Genomic DNA, 12,005 nt, shown 5'->3' with positions numbered 1-12,005 from the left:
GAAAAATATACACGCGGTGAAAAAAAAAAAAATATATATATATATATATATATATATATATATATATATATATATATATATGGCATTATGATAATGCCATTTTTCGCACATACCAGGTAATGACAATGTAGGCTTTGCTACTTTTTTTTATTCCTGTTGTATAATTTGACCTTTACTTGCAGCACGCTGTACTACATCACTATAGAACACACATTTACACCCTCATACTTTTATAGAGTAAAAGTGGAGAAAGAGAGAGAGAAAGAAGCAGTGATTGTGAATGAAATGTTGATATCCACAAAGAATAAAGTAAATTGTTTACAAAACTACCACAAAAAGTAGTACTGCGTTGATATGTAAAGCCTGGCATTAACTAGCAACTGTAAACAACGGCTTACAGATATGTACTTAAAAAAAAAAATTATAATAGTAATTGGTTCATGATTTAGCGGTTTCATCCCATTTCCCTTCAGAACTGCCAATGCACTGAAGAAGCCCACAGCTGTATAATATTGAGAGAAAAGCACTATGCAACAAATAAGAAAGGAACAAAACACTCTTACAAATTGTAATATCTCCTTGATTTGGGGCTCGCATGTTATCTACATCTGCGTATTGTCTCAAGCCCCAGGCAAACAAGCCAAAACCCAGAAGTCATTTTCCCCCTGGATGAGTCGCTTGATTTATATCAGAACAAGGTTTCTGTGTGGCGCGGCTGAGCTGTTTGTGTGCTTCTTATGTACGGTGACGGTTTAACTCTGTAACCAGTATTTAGCATCCTTTTCTCGCAAATCAAATTCGAATTGTTCAATAAGCAGCCAACATCTTGTGAAAATAAGCAAGACACACCATGAAATTGGACTGTCAGTGCATGAAGCGCAGGTACACATACAAATATCCCATTACACTCTATTGCACACACACAAATACTTACCAGTGTAGATATGCACAGGCACTTACAGAGGTCTTTTAAATATACAAACATGACTCATTTTACAGCAGAGACAAATTTATAATACAATCAGTCTTTGGTAAGTAAACGCAGTAGCACAGTAGCATAAAAAATGCATGCACTGGCTGTTTCTAAACCGGTGTTGCTGTTTTCTGTTTGCATTGGCAGCCACTTTCTTAGGCAGTAGCAATTCTCATTGGAGGTTGATGTTTGCAAAAAAATATTCTGGAAAACGTATTATTATTACTATTCATTTTTGGTAATGAATGGATAAGAATATATTTATAATTGATATTTGTTTCAGTTTGTCCACTATCTTTAAAGGATTTTACAACATATTACAACTAATTGTAGCGCTTTTAGCGTTGTTTCTTGCACTTTCACTGCATTTTCAAAGTGAAATGTCTAGTGAGTAGTGCTAAAGGTGTGTTAAATTTTCTCTGAAATGGGTGAATAACTCTATTGCACACACACAAATACTTACCAGTGTAGATATGCACAGGCACTTACAGAGGTCTTTTAAATATACAAACATGACTCATTTTACAGCAGAGACAAATTTATAATACAATCAGTCTTTGGTAAGTAAACGCAGTAGCACAGTAGCATAAAAAATGCATGCACTGGCTGTTTCTAAACCGGTGTTGCTGTTTTCTGTTTGCATTGGCAGCCACTTTCTTAGGCAGTAGCAATTCTCATTGGAGGTTGATGTTTGCAAAAAAATATTCTGGAAAACGTATTATTATTACTATTCATTTTTGGTAATGAATGGATAAGAATATATTTATAATTGATATTTGTTTCAGTTTGTCCACTATCTTTAAAGGATTTTACAACATAGTACAACTAATTGTAGCGCTTTTAGCGTTGTTTCTTGCACTTTCACTGCATTTTCAAAGTGAAATGTCTAGTGAGTAGTGCTAAAGGTGTGTTAAATTTTCTCTGAAATGGGTGAATGTGCCAACATTTTTTGCATGGCAATTCAGTAATGAAATGTCCAGTGAGTGGTGCTAAAAGGTTAATACTCTCATTTGAAAATAACAGACCCCCTGCACTAAACCTGTGTGTTACTGTATGTTTACAAAAAGCAAATGTGAAATAAAAATGTATTTGCTGAAGCATTCATGCCATTTTAGCATTGAGGTCCACATTGCAAGCACAATGCTATATCAGGTGCGCTACTGAGCAAGTTTACGACATACATATGGAGATGATAATGTGATGCAAATGAGAAAATGTATTAGTTTGCAAATCATGCACTATAGTAAAAGTGTTTTGAGATCATAACATGGTATTGTGCAAGAAACAGTGTGAAAATAAGTCTTTATTAATCAATAATCTGCGATAAACTGTGTGAATATAGAAGTTGGTTTCCTGACGCTAGTGTTCACTTCAGCTCAAAAATTGCTGTGAATTTTATTTATAGGTACTTTTTTTGGAGTAGGCATGTTTATTTTGCATTTGGGACTGCCTTCTCATGATGAACACGTGCCATTTTAAAAATAATTTGGCTAAAAGGAGGTATAATATAAATTTTGCATCTGGAACGCACCTATAACGCATATGTAGGCAGCTCACCGTTTTAAAACAGAGCTATATGACTTCTTTATTTCATTTGATCTATTCTGTTAACTTTAATTGTTCTACCATCTGTGCATTTAGGCTGTTTTAAAGACATTTGGGGGCATTTTTAAGAATGCCACTTTGTTAAAACACTCAATGTTTTATATTTTATGACTATACATGATAATTTGTGACAACCTCCACCCACTCACCAAATATGTATATCACTTTAACAATACTAGAACTAGAAGAAAAGAATAATTGCAGGGGCTGTTTGACAGGAGAAACAGCAGGCGGTGAGAATACTAAAGAAATAAATACAAATTAAAAAGGGTTTTACTGTGGCAAATTGCAGATGTAATCGTTCAGTGAAACCTTCTTATTAACTTCCCTTTCCATGCATATAAATAAAAGAAAACACTTTTAAATAAAGTTGTACTGCATCTTGCGAGCTTTCATACGGTCTGAAAATGCAGGGCAAACTTCTTCATTTTGTCATGTACAGTCTTGTTGAATCTCCACAGTCCGATTTTTCCCAGGGCTAAGCAGGAAGCTTAAGCCATGTAATTTGAATGTTAATGTTCTAAAGGCGGATTAAGTTTTCCTGTCTTTTCCCTCAACAGTAAGGTAAAGCAGGACTGACACCTTTTTTAATGTAATCACCACTAGCCCCTTTTAGAAGAGATGAATATTTCTGCCTTCCTCTGTTCATTTCCATTTTTAATCTAGTTCTGCGTGATTGATGGGCCGTAGGAAAGACATCAGAAGCCTGGATAAAACTCTCAGCTCTTAGCCGACTTACAGTCATGTAATAACCGGCAGGGCAAAAGAACAGCAGGTATTTGATCAGCGTTTACGTACAAAAACTTGCTGTAAAGCTCCTCTCAGTGTAAAATGTGACTTTAGATAGATTCGGTGAGCACAGTTTAATTATTTTCACCCGTTCCCTGTCAACAGGCAACCGAGAAAGCCTCAAAAGGAGTGAATGCAGCATGATGCATCTTGTGCCATTATTGTTTCTGAAGTTTTGTGTAGTGCCAGAATCAGTTGACAAACAATCAAAGCTACTCAGCTGTAACAGGCTTTTCCAGCTTTCCGGTAACAGACAGAAAGAATCAAAGTGCTTTAGTAGAATGGAACATGAACTTGACAAAAAAGATGCCAAATCCATGAGCCATTATGGCAAATGGAGAAGAGGCCAGGGCTGTGTTTGATGTGTTGTGCTGTAACTTTATTATTATGTTTTTATTTTATTTTTATTTTTTGTGGAATGCATGAGATGGAAGGTAAAATTTTTATATTAAAAAGTGAATGAGGACAGATTCTGAAATGACCAAAACATAAGAATAGTGAAAGGAGACTTGTTGAATTGTGTTAATTGGGTTTCTTGCTTTAGTAATGGCATTAATTCTCGATACATGAGACACTTGTCTGTGATGCAACACCCTGTATATATATATATATATATATAATCTGTGTTATGTTCTTAATCCATTAGATTTTTTAAGGAACTGACAGAAATGTAAGTCATTTTTCACTGAAAATCTTCCTCTCATTAGTGTTTGTATATACAAAAAATTGTGTAGGAAGACATGTCCACCAGTTTGGATGTCAGTGATGCCAAACGCAATTGGTTGTTGGATGTCAATGAAGTTAGAATATGCAAAAGTGTGCATGCCTCAGCCTTAAATTATTGTAATTTTTGTATGACTTTCCTTACAAGTCAAATGGTATACTTTTATGACAATTTTTATTGTACTTTTATGTCATTTTTGGAACTTGTGAAGTAAAGACCAACTGACAAACAAGTCGTAGCAGGCTTTTCTCACTTTCATTAACAGGCAGAGAGAATCAATGATCTTGAGTCACATTGAGTGGGATGGAACATGAACTTCACAAAAGGAAGCCAAATTCATGCCCCATTATGGCAAATGGAGAAGAGGCCTGGGCCAGTAAAACCCTCAAAAGTGCTACTCTGTGGCCCAGAGTCAGGTCACTCCCTCAATCACCCTGCAAAGTGCAATATAGAAGCCACTTCACTGCTTGACATTATAAAGTGTGATAAAGGCTCATGTAATCATGCGCTGTATAAAGAAAACTACTCAAAATCAAAGCCTGAGGGGATAAAGAACACTCACTTGCAGCCTTTGAAGCTCCACTCTGAGGTTCACTCTAAATTCAACCATCTGCTGTAAATTATATTTAGTTGAAGGATAGCATTTCACTCATTGGTTCATTATCTCTGAAAAGGGGTCTTGTGTCTGTCCGACTGTATCCTGCTAGCTGCCACTGAGAGACGTGTGGAAAGCTTTTATGTAATTCTCTTAAATGGTCACACATTTGTTGCTGAGCAAACTTGGAAAATATATTATCTAGTTTGATCAAGTCTTTCTTATGTGGAACACAAAATGAGATGTTAGGCAGAATGTTTAGGCTGCTCATTTCTCAATAGCTGGGTTTCCATACATACATTTTTATGCAAATTGTGGGATGTTGCATTAAAAAAATGCTGAATAGAAACTCCAACATGAGCATAAAAATTGCAAAATCGACATAAAAACATATCCTCACTTGAGGTGAGATGTGACAATGCCTCAAGTCATGTGACTTTACAGTATAATTTGCACTATTACCTTCCACAAATGCCAAGTTCTGTGATGAAACTCTAGATGGAGAGGACTGATGGGTCGTTAACGCAAACTGATGATATTCACAGCATTAAACTACTTGGCACAAACTGATTGGTTCATGTTGCATACACAGCCAATGAGCTTACTACTTTACATTTAAATGGCTGGTTTGCACTCACTAGAGCATTTCACAGCGCACTTTCAGAGTTCCTCTGAAACCCTCCACCTTCCCCAGCTCCACCTGTATAGATCTGCTATGGGTTATTATATATGCTACTTGTGCAACAGCAGTAAATGCTCGCAGCACTGTATCGGCGTATGTATTGGCCAACCCAGTCTCATAAAAATACGTACCTCTGCGTACATTTCTGCAACACCGTTTTTACGTACCTTACTGCACGTTTCGCCGCAGTTTCAAAGATAAATGTCCACTGAGTGGCGCTAAAACACTGGTTCAATACGTCAACCCTGGCACGTTTTTATTACGTTGATATAGGTACGTATTGCTGTGTTTTTATTACGTTTCTTCAGGTACGTATTGCGGCGATTCAGAATTCAAATATCCGGGGACTGTCGCTAAACATTCATGCTCTGTCGTGTTGGAAATATGCCCTACACCAAACCCAACCCTAAACCTACCCGATAGTGTTAACAAATGCAAAACTGATATAAAAACACATTTTTTGATGCAGCCGTGCCATTTTAACTTCCTTATATGCAGGTTTGAACTGTTTTGTTGAACCGTAGTTACACAGGATTTGAACCGGTGCTCCTCACCTCTCAAGTACGTCTCCATACTCCGTGAGCTACCGAACAAACCTATTGTCTATGAAAACCCATTGATATGAAGCTGGATATGTGCGGTGCTAACAATCAAAAGCATCAGTTTTCAAATATCCCAACATATTAAAAATGTTTTGAAGTCACAACATAATACTCTTCAAGTAATTGTGCGAAAATTACGCTTTATTAATCGAAACTCTATAAATCATACTCTGTGTGAAAATTATTTAAAAGGTGTCGGAGTTTTTCTGCCTCTAGTGTTCATTTTTTTTGGAAACTGCAGTGATATGTACTTATTGGTACGTATTTCGCGTCTTGCAAAAATGTGCCCCCAGGTACGTATTTGCCATGAGACTGGGTAGGTATTGGCAGTAGCAAGTTCCTGTACTTGCTTTGCAGCAGCAATAATCAACAGCAATAACCAAAAGCAGCAACAATTCAGCAGTGTAGCAGATCTATTCCGCCAAGTCCAAATGCATTAACATTGTCATCTCCATTACCATGATAAAATCTTTTGAGACTTGTCATGATAGAACTGAAGTTACCACAAGTAATGTATTGCATTTAATGAAAGAGCTGGCTTTCCCGGTGGCTACAACTTCTATTTCAATTTTGCACCAATCTCGTGGTTCACAGAAGAAAGTTATATGGGTTTGGAACAGCATGAGGACAGCATGATTTTTGGATGTCTTGAGTGTGCCGCAAATGTCCTTTGGACTTAAAAAAAAATAATTGTCAATTAAATCAATTGTTTTTTTAGCAGCAATAATCAACAGCAATAACCAAAAGCAGCAACAATTCAGCAGTGTAGCAGATCTATTCCGCCAAGTCCAAATGCATTAACATTGTCATCTCCATTACCATGATAAAATCTTTTGAGACTTGTCATGATAGAACTGAAGTTACCACAAGTAATGTATTGCATTTAATGAAAGAGCTGGCTTTCCCGGTGGCTACAACTTCTATTTCAATTTTGCACCAATCTCGTGTTTCACAGAAGAAAGTTATATGGGTTTGGAACAGCATGAGGACAGCATGATTTTTGGATGTCTTGAGTGTGCCGCAAATGTCCTTTGGACTTAAAAAAAAATAATTGTCAATTAAATCAATTGTTTTTTTCTCAACTCAACGTGAATCCAATTTTGAAAGCCATAGTAGTACCAATTGCTTGGTATTATGTTTGTATAATGGTTGGAAGGTATAAAAATACATTAAATCTGATAATGTAGATTTCAGTATACTGAACTTAGTTTTTGAGCAATTTTGTCTATTGCCATAGAAACCAGTCTGCAACCACCAATTCTCTATTGTAACTCTGCATGGATAAAAAGCAAGACATTTATTTCTTCTGCTCAAGGTTTGCCACCTGTCCTCTCTTTTTTTGATCTATTTCTTTGCGTTTTAACTACTATTTGTAGAAATTGGGTGGCCCCATGGGTCACACCCCCAGGAGGAGGCTTTAGTAACTTAGACCCGGACCCACTTAATCCACAGAATGGGGTTGCAATAACCTCCTCTCTCCAAAGCAATATCTGAGAGGCAGGCATTTTCTGAGCGACTGCACTGAGTGCTTTTTGACTGCAGAGGAAGCAGCATGAATACTGCCTCTCTGTGAGCCTAATGACAGGCCACAGTGAGGACCGACCCCTGCCTTCCTTCTGATGTGAATGGAACGTACAGATATAACTAAAGCAGACTGTGAAGAATGGAGAAAGAGGCTGAATGCAGAACTTTTTAGCAACCAAGTTTCAAGAATGTTTTACATAGCTATTTTTTTTTTATTATTTAAAGACTTGTTTTTTAAAAGAAAAAATATATTTCTGCACCATTAGCCACCGAATGTGACTAGATTGTCTTGTCTGAAGGAAAAACCAGCATTTGTGTGACAGCCAAAAAAAGAATAGCAGTGAAGAAACAAAAAATAGAAGTCCAATCCCTACGTGAAGGATTCTTCCACGAGGCGCTAACAAAGCGCTCTTGTGATTGGTTAATTAAAGGAAGTAATGTAGCCATTTATTATCACTTGATCCTGGAATGTGTGTCATCAAATCAATTTGAAACCCAAAAAAAGACCATTATCCAAATGTAATCATTCTAGTGCTAAAATATGCTGAGTTCATCTTTCTAGCGGAAATATTCCTACATATTTTTTATATTTTCATGTTTGTTTGGGGGTTTTGTGTTATTCAGAAATGAATTGAGAATGGCTTTTAAATTCCATTTTGGTTCTTGAATTTGAATTTAGGTGGCAAACAGACTAATTGCAATAAAAAGTACACTACTGTTTAGGGTCAGTAAGATAAAGTTGAATGTTTTTGAAAGAGGCCTCTTATGCTCGCAAAGGCTGCATTTATTTGACTAAAAATACAGTAAAAACAGTAATATTGTGAAAAATTATAACAATTTAAAATGACTGTTTTCTATGTGAATATATTTTTTAAATTATTTTATTCCTGTGATGCAAACTGAATTTTCAGCATCATTCCTCCAGTCTTCAGTGTCACATGATCTTCAGAAATCATTCTAATATGCTGATTTGCTGCTCAAGAAACATTTGTTTTTATTATCACAGTTGTTTCAACATACAAAAGAAATGAGAAAATCAAGGTTTAGTGCATTATATCTAACAGTTAGCAACAAATACACGTTTTTAGGAAGCATGGCGTAATAAAGTACAACAAGTACGTTTACCAAACACCAGCCTTTAGGAGAAACTGATTAATATGTTTTTAATATAGTATCTGAAGTGGCGTTCCCCTCATATAATGGCTTTGCTCAGGAGAACATGTTCAAAGTTTGTATTTGCTCTGTGAGCTAAACTGCATCTGCTGTTTATCCATGTTGACCTGATAAGGCTGAAAAGAAAAAGAGGACGTGAACAGATGTGTGATAGCACATTCTGCTCCGGGCAAATTCAATAATGACACAACAGGTAAAATAGATAGAGAATAATAGAACAGAAGTGGGTGAAATTTATGTTAGGCTGAAAGGTGAAAGAGAAGCATCTGAAAAAAACTCAACTGAACGGCGATAACTGTCAGCCATATGCGCAGTGATAACAAAAAATAAAAAACATAACTTCATCTGTCTGTTCAGACTCACATTAACAGATGTTTTCTGCTGTTTTTTGTTGTTGTGAAGGACCAGAGCTTCCTAAAGTTGGGAAAGTAGTTAATTTTAAGACAATTGATTGTCCTCGTGTGATCTCTAAGAGACAGGATCCAAAAAGAAAAAGAAACACACACATATTGGTTGAATCTCATGAAACCTGTCAAGAACATGTACGAGTTATATTTCACTCCAGTACCAAAGGAAATAAACAAGAAATTATATTTTGCTCTAAGAAAACATTTTAACACAAGGTTTTTTTGTCATTATTTTCACATCAATTAATCACATTTTCTTTTGCAATTCTCATAATGCAAATCAGTCATTATATTAGAAAATAATAATGTAGTAATAATAATAATAAATAATAATTAAATAAAATGAGTTTGGGATAAAATATGACTTCGCTTGTGTTTGTGAGAAATTTAACTAAAGCTCTTGAAATGACACGCAAACTTAGCGGTACTTTATCTTCACAAAAATCACAGTGTGACGAATTGGAAGGGAGATGGTGGGCTATGAATATTCAGAGATGGTCCTTTGTTGTCATCTGTGAGCCATAATGATGCTGTGTCTGTGCCGTTTGAGGCTATTTCTGCATTGATGTCACATTAATGCAGAAATTAATGTGACATAAAAAACACATTAGCACATTAAGATGTTTTATTCGCATGGCCCATTTCACATGTATGAAATTAATTCATTTACAGAAGAGCTAGAGAACTTCCCCTCATTTTTCTGGTCAGGCTGTGTGAGTAACATGTTCATTCATGACTTAAACGTAAGGTTTTCAAACTTAAGACACACACAGAGACTCCTTGTTGGATGTGTCCAACAAATTGCTCACTGAAAGAAATGTCAGAAGAAAAACCGGAGATTATGAAAATTACTTGGAAAGGAGAGAGAGGCGTTGCATGTTGAATCTATTAACCAAAAATAATAATAATAATAATAAATATATAAATAAACAAAAAACAAAAAAAGTGAAAATACTCAGAAAACCAGGCTTAATTTGGCCATAACAATCCAGATCTGGCATTGTTTTATTTATTTATTTTTTAATCTTCCTTGTTAGGGAGTTACAAAAATTCTGTGTATTCTAAATAAAAATCTGGAAGCATCATGTGTTGCAAAAAATTAAACCTAGGCTTAATGGAAAAATGTGCACAACTCCCAAACCATATCTGAATGCAATCAACTGCAGTTTCCAGCTGATTTTAACATTAGTGGCAGTAACAAAAAAGAAAAATGATATTCTAATATTTTTATGACCTCAAAACACTTTTACCATAGTGCATGATTTGTAAACTACAATTTTTTTTTTTTACGTTTGCATCACATAATCAGCCCCATATGCACAGCTTTTTCCAACATAGCAAACTTGCTCGGTAGCACACCTGGTACAGCACAGCACTTGCAATGTGGAGCATTGGGTCACATAAAATAAAAAATAAATACTAAAATCATAAAATAAGACTAAATATGTGATTGGTAGTTTCTTTTCGTCAGGGGATGAAAATAATAATAATAATAAATATATAAATAAACAAAAAACAAAAAAAGTGAAAATACTCAGAAAACCAGGCTTAATTTGGCCATAACAACCCAGATCTGGCATTGTTTTATTTATTTATTTTTTAATCTTCCTTGTTAGGGAGTTACAAAAATTCTGTGTATTCTAAATAAAAATCTGGAAGCATCATGTGTTGCAAAAAATTAAACCTAGGCTTAATGGAAAAATGTGCACAACTCCCAAACCATATCTGAATGCAATCAACTGCAGTTTCCAGCTGATTTTAACATTAGTGGCAGTAACAAAAAAGAAAAATGATATTCTAATATTTTTATGACCTCAAAACACTTTTACCATAGTGCATGATTTGTAAACTACAATTTAATTTTTTTTACGTTTGCATCACATAATCAGCCCCATATGCACAGCTTTTTCCAACATAGCAAACTTGCTCGGTAGCACACCTGGTACAGCACAGCACTTGCAATGTGGACCATTGGGTCCTGTGAAAAACGTGTTGCGATAAAAGAGCTCACTCAAAGACTTGTAGAAGGAAACTAAAATGGCATGATTGCTTCAGCAAATGTATTTTTATCTCGCGTATGCTTTTTTATCACTATTGGATAGGTTTAGCAAGTTATAGTCAAACACAATATCGCTCAATATCAATTTCGTTTCCAAACTGCCACAATACATACAACCTAATAAAATATTTTGGTTTCACTTTATTTTGATGGTCCCTTTAACACATTCTGTTGACTACAAGTAACATTGCACCTCCATGTCGACTAACTCTCATTAGAGCGTTAGTACATTATTAGTAGACTGGTAGGGTTAGGGTTAGAATAATTTGACATGTACTTGCAAAGTTACTTTTAGTCAGTAGAATGTCTGTTGGGAGACCATCACAATAAAGAGTTAGCAGATATTACGCAGACAGTCTACTAATACTTTAATGAGAGTTAGTTGGCATGTAGGTACAAAGTTACTTATTGTCAACAGAATGCTCAAAAGGGACCATCAAAATAAAGTGTTACCAATATTTTATATGCAAAATATTTTTTTTGCAGCACTAATCTTAAAGATAAGATAAAATCTAAATTGTCCATTGCGTGTTTGATTCATAGTTTCGTTTGTATCAACTAAGATTAAAAGGACTTGTTGGTCACACTTAGGTTTGGGGACCAATTTTCACTATTAACTACAGTTTTAGCCTCAATAAACTGATCATTTGTTGCTTATTAATAGTTAGTACGCTAGTTATTAAATTTAGGTATTGGATAGGATTAAGTGATCTATAATATGGTCATGCAGATTAGGGCATTAATGTGTGCTTTGTAAGTACTAATAAACAGGCAATATGCTAGTAATATGCATGCTAATAAGCAATTAGTTAATAGTAAGAATTGGTCCCTACACTAAAGTGTTACCAAATTTTTCATTGTTAGTTCTTCTT

Source organism: Sinocyclocheilus grahami, unplaced genomic scaffold, assembly GCF_001515645.1.
Source record: "Sinocyclocheilus grahami isolate Dianchi unplaced genomic scaffold, SAMN03320097.WGS_v1.1 scaffold590.1, whole genome shotgun sequence".
In the NCBI taxonomy this organism is placed as follows: domain Eukaryota; kingdom Metazoa; phylum Chordata; class Actinopteri; order Cypriniformes; family Cyprinidae; genus Sinocyclocheilus; species Sinocyclocheilus grahami.
Note: the sequence above shows the minus strand (reverse complement) of the source record.